Source organism: Peromyscus leucopus, chromosome 1, assembly GCF_004664715.2.
Source record: "Peromyscus leucopus breed LL Stock chromosome 1, UCI_PerLeu_2.1, whole genome shotgun sequence".
Lineage (NCBI taxonomy): Eukaryota > Metazoa > Chordata > Mammalia > Rodentia > Cricetidae > Peromyscus > Peromyscus leucopus.
In genome coordinates this window covers 6252735-6261465 of record NC_051063.1, presented here as the reverse complement: position 1 = coordinate 6261465, position 8731 = coordinate 6252735, and the positions used below count along the sequence as shown (strand labels likewise).

Here is an 8731-nt window from a genome sequence, read left to right as displayed (position 1 = left end):
GCATTCCTCTAGTCAGAGGCCCACCATTCAGGCCACAGCCTCGCTGGACTCCCAGTCCCGCCAGAACCTGCTTGAGTGTTGCCACTAAATGTAGTTTTTAACTAAGTCTATTGTTCTATATACCAACAAAGCCTCAGGAGTCAGATGTTGGGGTGAAAACCTGCTAGCTCAGAGAATCTGAGAAGCAACCAGCTGAGCTTCCTTTTTGGCTGGAGATCCAGCAAGAGAGCATCTCTCCAGCTGTCCCAAACCAAAAAAAAAAAAAGAAAAAAAACTGCAAAAACTCAAAGTCCCTCCTTACTCCTTCCTGTGCATCTCTCTATCCAACTTCCTGGCTTCTCTGTACTCTCTTTGGCCCTTCTCCCTGCTCCTGCCTTCGAGGTGGATTCGCTCCTGGTCAGATCAGAGGAGGACTTCTGCTGTATACTCCATTCTGTAATCATGAGTATATTGCCTCAATTTATATCTCAATAAATTCTGTTATCCATTTAATAGATTCATGTGGATTGATCTTGATAAGTTTGGTGGGTTTATGAAGTGTAATCCTGACAAAGAAACTGAGAATAAAGCAAATGAGGAGCAAGCTAATCACCTCCTAATCACATTTTTTAACCTGCACACAGAGAACTGATCACATTCCCTACAGAAGAGGGAGGGCCATCCAATCGCTTCTCAGGCACTACTTTATGTACAGGGTTCAGGATCTTTGATAGATTTTTAAGAGTTCCTTAATAACACCTATATGGTGTAGCTAGAGTGTTTTTCTCCAGGTCCTGCCAAGCCCCTGTAGTCCCATAGCCCACTTATAAAATAAACATGCAGACACTTATATTATTTAAACTATTTGGCTATTAGCTCAGGCCTATCATTGTTTAGTTTTTACTCTTATACTCAGTCCATTTTTGTTAATCTATATGTTGTCATATGTTTTGTGGCTTCACCTGTTGTATTTATAAGATTTTTTTGGATGGCAATTAGAGTCTTTTTTTCTGTCTTTTTGTTTTTTTAATTTTTTTTTCTGTTAGTCCCACCTATACTTTTTGTCTGGCTACTGGCCAATCAGTGTTTTATTTATCAATCAATCATCCACAGTAATATGGTCCTTTTGGGTTCTAAGACCTGCATACTATTTTCCCATATTTACCATTAGTCTGCATAAAACTAAGTATTCAGAAATCTGTTGTTACAATGATTTCACATGTGTATCATTATTCAAAACTGAACAGATATCTGAAACATCAGAAGCAATTTAACAATGATATTTCATTGACTATGTTAACCAATGATAAATAGTAATGATTTAATGTGGCACAGAATGAGAAATTGGGGCAGCACAGTATCAGATACTGCCATTGGTCATTTGGCATTTGAATATGAAATCGCATCTGGACTCTGGTTTCAGGAATCCAATCATCATTCTCATATGCAAATATCTCTGAAGAACCTATAGCCTTCATCATTACTAAAGATTTAGATCACAACATCTTCTCTTAGCCTACCGCTTGTGGAGACAAGAATATGACCCCAAATTTGTTAGATCGTGAGCACTCATTTCCCGGAACTCACTTTGATCATCACAGGTGAGTCTTTTCCAGGCCAATGTTAATTTTACTTCTTTGAAAAGAGTATATCCCCCAAAATTCATTTGTTCCCACCTATTTAAAAACAAATAACAATCAATGGTCCTCACCAGTTTTTTTTTTTTATTATGCTACATCAGAGCTGCTGTGAGACAAGGTTTCTCAACCCATAGAGACTCATTCACCAATAATCTGTAGAGACAAAGTCGAGATATGTAGAATCTTCCAGTTTAGCAGCAAAAGTTCTAAATTCAGATATTTCACAAATATGATAGGTAAATGGTAGAGGATGGGGCCATTTCTGATGTGACAGGAAGAAAGATGAACCTCAGAGACTAACAGATATCATGTTTGGATCAGCTATGGTCTGTATTAGCATAAATTCTGCATCAAGCTTTTGTTAAGATGTTGGGGTTTTTTTTTGTTTTTTGGGGTTTTTTTTTTTTTTTTTTTTTTTTTTTTTTTTTTTTTTTTTTTTTGGTCTTTCGAGACAGGGTTTCTCTTGTGTAGCTTTGCGCCTTTCCTGGAACTCACTTGGTAGCCCAGGCTGGCCTCGAACTCACAGAGATCTGCCTGCCTCTGCCTCCCGAGTGCTGGGATTAAAGGCGTGCTCCACCACCGCCCAGCTTTAAGATGTTTTATAAGATGAATAGGTCAGAAATCTCAGAATCTTTGACCTTAGCAGTAGCCCATCTTCCACAACCTCTTCATAGCATCTCTGGTTTCCTTGTTCATCAGACTGTAAATCAAGGAATTCAACATGGGTATCACCACAGTGTAGGAGATAGATGCAAATCTGTTGAAGCTGGAGAAGCCCCAGAACTGGAACTCAGACAAATATCCTAAAAGTATATGAGGCAAACAGCTGCTGTGTGAAAAACACAGGTGTTGAATGCCTTGGACCTGTCTTTAACTGATGTGATCATGATGGATAAGATGATATAGCCATAGGATACTATGTTAACTAAGGATTCTGCTAGCACAAAGATTGTTGTTAATAAGGTAATTGGAATTTGTACAGAGAAAACCTCACTGAGGGATAAATTTATCAGCTGGGAAATACCACAGAAAAAGTGCCTGATGACATTAGATCCACAGAAGTGAAGCTCAAAGTACACATGTGAGATACAGAACCTGGAAGTCCAGCCATATAGAATCCCAGCACAATCTGAGCACAGAGGGGGTGACATGATTGATGAATAGAGAAGTGGGTTACAAATGTCAGCATACATGTGATTGGCCATGGATGTCATGAGGCAAGATCCACTCAGCCCCATAGTGGAGAAGACAAAGTACTGAGTGATGCCTCCCATAAAGTTAATAGTCTACTTTTCCTGAAAGAAGTTGGAGAAGATCTTGGAAACCATGACAGTGACATGGGAGAAGGCTATAAAGGACAGAAAACTAGGAAGAAATATATGAAGAAATCCTTACTAAAACAATGAAAGATGAGTTCCAGGTCAGAGTTGTAAAGCAGATGAGCAGGAATGTAATAAAAAGCAATGTTGTGATTCTGAGGAAATCTGAGAATTCCAGGAGGATGAACTGGGTGACCTCAGTAATAGTTCCTCCCCAAATCATTGCCTTGGTGATCCTAATACCAAAAGGCACAGAAAGAATGCATTATTGACTCAGGCAAAAGTAGAGCATTCACATTTTAATATTATCTATATTCCACTGCCTTCTGTGGAAAGACTCCAGTATTTCTTCTCAAAATATGAACAAAAGTCTTCCCAGGAGGCTGGTGGTGTGACTTGGTGTGCACAGTGCTTTTTCTGCAAGCCTGAGAACCTGAGTTCTGATCCTCAGTGCCAGTTTAAATCTTTGGTGTCTGCTCACTTCTGTAACCTAAGAAGTGGTAGATGTTTGAAAGAAGACAGATTCCAGGGACCATCTACATAAGACTGTGAGCTCCAGGTTCAGTGAAAGCTTTTACTTCAAAAAATTATTGGTCTGAATTTTTTTATTATTAAGAAATCCTCTATTCACTTTACATACCAAGCACAGATGCCCCTCTTCTCCCTCCTCCAGCTCCCCAGCCTTTCCAACCCCAACTCACCTCCCCCAATCCTACCTCCTCCAAGGCAACGCCTCCCATAGGGAGTAAGCAGAACCTAGAACATTCAGTGGAGGCAGATCCAAGGCCCTCCCCCTGCATCAATGCTGCACAAGGTGTCCCACCATAGGCACTGGGCTCCAAAAAGCCCTCTCATGCACAGGGACAGATCCTGATCCCACTGCCAGGGGGCCCCCTAAACAGTTCACGCTAAACAACTGTCTCGCCTATCTAGGGAGCCTACTCTAGTCCTATGGGGGCTCCACAGCTATTGGTCCACAGTTCATGAGTTCCCACTAGTTTGCCCTGGCTGTCTCTGTATGTTTCACCCATCATGATCTCGATGTTCCTTGCTCATAGAATCCCTCCTCTCTCTCATGGATTGGACTCCTGGAGCTCCACCTGGGACCCGGCCGTGTATCTCTGTTTCTGCTTCCATCAGTTACTGGATGAAGGCTCTATGATGGCAGTTTAGGCACCCTCTTGACTATTGCTAGTAGTCTAAAGTGGTGTCATCCGTGTGAATTCCTGGGAACTTCCCCAGCACCCGGTTTCTCTCTATTCCCATGATGTCTACATTTATCATAGTATCTCTTTCCTTGCTCTCCCACTCTGTCCCTGTTCCAGCTTGAAATTCCTATTCCCTTATGTTCTCATCCTGTACCCCTTACCCTCCATTGCCCTCTCACCCCAGTTTGCTTATATAGATCTCATTCATTTCTCCATCGCATGGCAACCTGCTTAGGGTTCTCCTTGTTACCTAGCTTCTCTGGAGCTGTGGGTTGCAGTCTGGTTATCCTCTGCTTTACATTTAGTATCCCCTTATGAGTGAGTACATACCATGTTTGTCCTTCTGAGTCTGGGTTACCTCACACAGGATATTTTCTAGTTTCATTAATTTGCCTGCAAATTTCATGATGTCATTGTTTTTTACTGCTGCGTAGTAGTACTCCATTGTGTATATGTGCCACACTGTCTTTATCTGTTCTTTGGTTGAATTGAATTGAAGACCCTGACATTAATACATACACCTATGAACTCCTTATTTTTGACAAAGAAGCCAAAATGGTACCATGGAAAAAAGAAAGCATTTTCAACAAATGGTGCTGGCATAACTGGATGTCAACATGTAGAAGACTGCAAATAGATCCATATCTGTCGCCATGCACAAAACTGAAGTCCAAGTGAAGCAAAGACCTCAACATAAATCCAGTTACACTGAACCTGATAGAAGAGAAAGTAGGAAGTAGTCTTGAATGCATTGGCACCAAAGATCGCTTCCTAAATACAACCCAGTAGCACAGACACTGAGAGCAACAATTAATAAATGGGACCTCTTAAAACTGAGAAGCTTTTGTAGGGCAAAGGACACAGTCAATAAGAGAAAACAACAGCTACAGAATTGGAAAAGATCTTCACCAACCCCACATCTGACAGAGGGCTGATCTCCAAAATATATAAAGACTTGGTCTGATTTTTAATAAGACAATAAAATACACACTGGAAAAAAGAAAAGAAAGCACTTTTACCAAGTGGTTAAGGGGAAAGTGAAGATCTATTTGTAGGATAATAAAACCAGATGCTTGTGTCACAGCCTACACAAAAGTCAACTCCAATGGGTGGGTGGCTTGAACACAAAACAGAAAACTATGAAACTACTACAAGAAAAAGTGGGGAGTACACTACTTGATATTGGCACAAACGAAGTCTTTTTAAATAGGAGTCTGATTACGGAGGAAGTAAAGCCAACAATAGATAAATGAGATTTTTATGAAACTAAAAACCATTTTTAGTGCAAAAGAAACTTTCAATAAAGTGAAGTAACAGCCTACATGTAGGATGAGAAAAAAAATCTTTGCTAGATATGTTCAACAAAGGATTAATGCCAAGAATCCACAAAGAACTAGAAAAAAAGCAAAACATCAACAAAACAGGCAACCCAATCAAACAGAAGGCTACCAATCTCAACAGGGAGTTCTCAAAAAAACAGTCTCAAAACACAAGAGGTTGAAAATGTTAAATATCAAGCCAGCCATAAACTCTTTGATCTACAATGGTGTGCTGCCTGCAAAATATGCTAGGGCAATAGTGGCACAAAGCTTGTGGGAGTCACCAACCAATAACTCATTTGACTTAAGGCCTCCTGGGTCTCCAAGAACCTAAGGCTAGAAAGCCCAGGTGCCTAGTGTAAAATCAAATAATACTAGTCTAAAGAAAGAAAAGGAAATGTAGTGATAAAATTATTTCTAATGTCATTCTGCTGTACTCATATATCAGTGCCTTGTTCAGCTCTCAGTGAGACTTCCTCTCTCAAAAACTAAAGTGAAGAATAACCGAGGAAGACTCAATGTCAAGCTCATTCCTCCCCACACAAATAAATGTAATATAACATTGATAATTCTTATATTTATAAAAAAAACAGTTCTTATATTTATAAAAACCAACATTTGTGAATTAGAACAAAAATGTCAACTTTATAGAGGGTGGCACATTAATAGTTTCAATATAAAAGATACCTTATAAAAAAGAATCACTGATTGATACACAAATGTTCCATTCTGAAGGAAAAAATGTTTTGACTCATTCTCTCATACTTTCTCATTAACACAGACATACATACATACAGACAGACACACACACAGACACAGACACACACACACACACACACACACACACACACACACACACACACCAAATGGGCCCCTTGAAATGGCAAACACCAAATATAACAGATGACTCAAGAGATGCTCACCACTCGCACTAGCATCAATCAGTAAGCATGTCTAAACAACTCTTTCTCTCTCAGCTTGTCTTACTGCCCTTGGAGTCATTTGAACTGGAGGGGACACAGAGAAAAATGTGACTCAAGATTTCAATTTCAATTCCCAAGTAGAAAACCTGAGTCAAGAAATGCCCAAGATTGCAGAGCCATCCAGTCAGGAAGACTGACAGTGGTAAAGTAGATGCATGCACACCTCTTTTCTTCAACCCTTGATCTGATTCGGCCATCACAACCGTCCTGCAAAGCAGATGTGCTATTATTACCTTGCATGTGTGAGGAAAACAAGGCACCAAGGAACATGACTGGACTGTCAAGAGAGCTGCAACCTATGATTCAAACTGAGAGGGTCTTAGCTTCAAATTGAAGCCTGTCACTGGTACTTGGGGGTTACATGACCTAGAATAAATTTATTTTTCAAAGCCTAAGTATTTTCCTCTGTAAAATCAGCTAAGGGTAGTGACTAACTCACAGTATAGATCAGTAGTACAGCAGTGTGTGTGTGCGCGCGCATGCGTGCGTGCGTGTGTGTGCGTATGTGTGCATGTGTGCGTGTGTGTGCGTGTGCGTGTGCGTGTGCGTGTGCGTGTGCGTGTGTGTGTGTGTGTGTGTGTGTGTGTGTGTGTGTCTGTCTGTCTGTCCTTGGCCTCACTCTCCAGCACCACAAAAAATAAGAAGGCAAAAACCTTCCCTTTTCCTATTTAATGCAGACATTGTTAATTTCTACATGGCTCTTTGCCCTTTATGTTGTCTGTCTTAGTATCATTCATTATCACAGTAATCAGAGTTGGCATAGGAGACAAAATGTGTCATTACTCTCCTAGATGCATCAATTATAATTATGGGGTTAATCTTAGAAATTCCCCGGATCTTAATTCAGTATCAAAACACTTTCACAGTGAATTGGCTTCACTCTCTCAGCTTCAGGATCTCCTGATGATTTCTAATCCTACAAGAGACTGTTTCTTGTGGCAAAGAGCTTGTCTTTGCCTCTCATGTTCACATTCTAAGCATAGTGATTGTAGTCATTACATTTCATTCCCTAAATTAAGCCTATTTACATGTATAGAAGCAATCTCAGAAACCCTATTCCTATATATGGAATATTTGTTTTCAGAAGAAGGACTGATAATTTGATTTCCATGAAACAGAATAACTATGTTTTAAGATGTATTTATTTTTGGTGTATGACTGTTTACCTGCATGTATGTATACCATGTGTGAACCTGGTACTTGTGGAAGTCATAAGAGGGCATCAGTTATCTGGAACCGAAGTTACTGAGGGTATATACATACTGCCATATACATACTGGGAACTGAACATTTATTCTCTGAAAGAGCAGTACACACTCTTCACCACCTAGTGTCTCTCCAGCCCCAAATAAACTCTTTTGTCCAAGTTTTATTGCTGAAGAAAATGGGAGGAAAAAGGGAAAGAGAAAGTAAGGAAATCTATGACTCAAAATACAAAACTTTCAGAGCTCCAGGGATCTTTGGGAGATAGCTCAATTTGCTCAGTCGCTGGGGACGTAACTGACTTGCCCATGGTGACCCATTCAGGCATTAACAGTACTGAGAGTAACACCTAGACATTAAAAAGCAAATGAATTATTTTCATTCCAATGAAAGTAAGTCACAGTAAAAAGTCACTTGATGCTAGAGAGATGAGTCAGAGATTCAGAGCAATTGCTGATTTTGCAGAGGATCCAGGTTCAGTTCAAAGCACCCATATAGAAGCTCACAATCATCTATAACTCCAGTTCCCAAGGGATCCAATGCTTTCTTCTGATAACCCCCAGGCATGTACATGGTACATAAGCATACATACAGACAAACACTCATGTACATAAAAATAAGTGATTTTTTTTTAAGTCAGGTAAAAGGGAAAGACTTCTTGGCCATGACTTAAGAGACAGAATTATTTATAGTATTGTTTTACATCCCTGGAGTGATTTCTATTTATCAAGCACTGTGTGAAGAAGATGTTCTTATTCACATCCTATGGAATGACCTCAACACCCTTTGTGGCAGAAATTATTAGTATATCAGTTTTACAAATAAAGAAGCTGTTATTTAAGAGATTAAACAACTTCACATTTATTTTATATTGATAAGAGAGCGCTGTTAGAATTTGATCCCAAATATCTCAGTTGGAAATTTTTGTTCCTAACTACTATATTTTAGTACAAATCTTAGGCTGTTTATGTGTGAGGCTTATTTCCAGCTGAGGACTTCTTAAAAGGAAAGCCTGTCCTTTAACATAAGATGAAGTCTTCTCGGGCCCAAAGAAAGGAAGTCTCAGAGGAGAATAATGTG

General features: G+C 39.7%; 1 pseudogene; it reads right to left on the bottom strand.

Moving 5' to 3' along the window:
- Positions 1-2258: 2258 nt before the first annotated feature.
- On the bottom strand, positions 2259-3161 carry LOC114703504 (annotated as a pseudogene).
- Positions 3162-8731: the final 5570 nt, after the last annotated feature.